Source organism: Cebus imitator, unplaced genomic scaffold (genome assembly GCF_001604975.1).
Source record: "Cebus imitator isolate Cc_AM_T3 unplaced genomic scaffold, Cebus_imitator-1.0 Scaffold77, whole genome shotgun sequence".
NCBI lineage: Eukaryota > Metazoa > Chordata > Mammalia > Primates > Cebidae > Cebus > Cebus imitator.
Window position 1 is genome coordinate 6,820,277 of NW_016107392.1, and position 2,200 is coordinate 6,822,476.

At 43.1% G+C, this 2,200-nt stretch overlaps 1 pseudogene; it reads right to left on the reverse strand.

Annotated features, from left to right (window-relative positions):
- Positions 1–615: 615 nt before the first annotated feature.
- Positions 616–1,239, reverse strand: LOC108307270 (annotated as a pseudogene).
- Between the last annotated feature and the right edge of the window lie 961 nt (positions 1,240–2,200).

Genomic DNA, 2,200 nt, shown 5'->3' on the forward strand with positions numbered 1-2,200 from the left:
AGGAGCTAACACGAATAAGCTTCCATTGGCCAAAGATGGGATAATTTGAGCACTGATTAGAATAATAGCTGCAATGGATTTAAATACATCGAATATATTTAAACCCATGAGTTCATAATAATACTAAAATAATATTTATTGGTAATTTTTGGAGGATGCTAGGGAACCAAGTCACTATCTGAAAACTGGAAAATAAAGGGTTATCAAGCATTTAATCAGTACTGTTCATAAAGGAAAGGCTGGGTAAATGTTTGAGACAGACTGAGATGCATATCAGAAGGCTCGTTAGCAGGTCCCACAGAATGAGCACTGGTTGCCCTTTGCCATGCCTAGTTCAATAACATACCCTTGTGCTGGTTTTTCTTCCTTTCTTTTTTCATTTCCCTTATCCTGCACTTCTGTTCTCTGGGATTCGTAAATAAATTACAGCATGCAAATCTCTATCTCAGGCTCTGCTTTGCGGGGAGAGGAACTCTGGCTAGGATAGCGTTCTATTTCAAATTCTCGAAAGGGAATCTAACCCCACGTGGGTATAGATTTGATTGCTTGGTTCAGAGTTCTACTCCTGGTCCAATCTCTTGTGAGAGGCTGTTTCTTCTAGAAATGTAGTTGGGATTTCTTTTTAATTGCATTTATTTTAATGCTGAGTTTACTCCTGTGCCATAATAATATTGTTTACTCAGTTTCTTCTGGGACATCTTTTCCTTCTGGGCAACCTCCTCTTCTGGATTAGGAACAATCTGTTCCTTTTCAGTAAGGATCATCTCAGTGTGGCAGGGAGAGCTCATGCATGGGTTGATTCAAGCTCTGTAGGTCTGGCAGGACCTCTTAGGTGCTTTGTTCACTTGGATATGCTCAATGACCAGAGAATCTATGTTTAAACCCTTAGGTTCAGCATTACTCTCTGCATTTTTAAGAATGTGCAGCAAAAATTCAGCACTCTTTTTGGGCCACCGATCTTGTGTCCAGCCACACTGCTTGGACTGGGCACACCTGCCAACTCCACCATTGTGTCGTCGGAATGGTATGCACTGTTTCTGTAAAGTGACATCTTTCAGATACTTTGTGGCTTTTTGTATATGCATACGCTTGATGGCCTGGGCAGTTTCACGAGTGTTCTTACAGTGAACATGAAGATTGGAACCTCTTGATTTGCATGACTTTGTGGGGTTCTCCAGGTCAAGTGAATAGCGAACCATTTTCACAGATTACCTCAGGCCACTTAGGGAAAGAGGAAGAGTGGTGGCTTCTGGGAGAACTCTGGGACTTCTTAAAATTGAAGAAGTATGGCCATTTGCGGTGGCTCACACCTGTAATCCCAACCCTTTGGGAGACCGAGGTGGGCGGATCATGAGGTCAAGAGATGGAGACCATCCTGGCCAACATGGTGAAATCCCATCTTTACTAAAAATACAAAAATTAGCTGGGCATGGTGGCATGTGCCTGCAGTCCCAGCTACTCGGGAGGCTGAGACAGGAGAATCTCTTGAACCCGGGAGTCGGAGGTTGCAGTGAGCTGAGACTGTACCATTGCACTCCAGCCTGGTGACAGAGCAAGACTATCTCTCAAAAAAAAAAAAAAAGTAGAAAGCAGAGAGAGTTGTGGAAGTCAAAACTGAATGCAAACCTGCATTGGAAAAAGATTCCTCATATGATTTTATGTGCCTTAAAGTGAAAGAACTCTACTCCAGAGGGTGTAGTAATTATCTGACTCAGAAACATTTAAAAAATACATAAGAGGTTGAGTCCAAAGGTCAACAGGAAGTGCATTTGGAGGAAGTGGAACACGCACTGTTACATGGGGGATTGCAAGAGGAAAAGCAAGACTGACTGTACATGAAACCTTTAAATCCCTAAGAGGAAAATGGATAATATGCATCATATGGTACACGGTATAATAGCCTGGTACAGAGAATTTACACTGTGTGTACCTACGTTATTATATTCTGTACCAGAACCTCAAAAAATGTATGAGTAGGAAGGTATCCAGCCCTCCAAATCAATAGAAAGCTGCCTCCACATTTCTGTAGATATGGAACGGGTTCTTACTGAATGACTGTTAAATACTGAAGCCAAGGCTGGAGCTGGGGCTGGGACTGTGGCTGGGGCTGGGGCTGGGGTGTGTGTGTCTGTGAGGGAGGCAGAACCAGTCTTGATAATTCACCACTTCCCTCCCAGCACTCTGGGCTTCTCTATTCCCC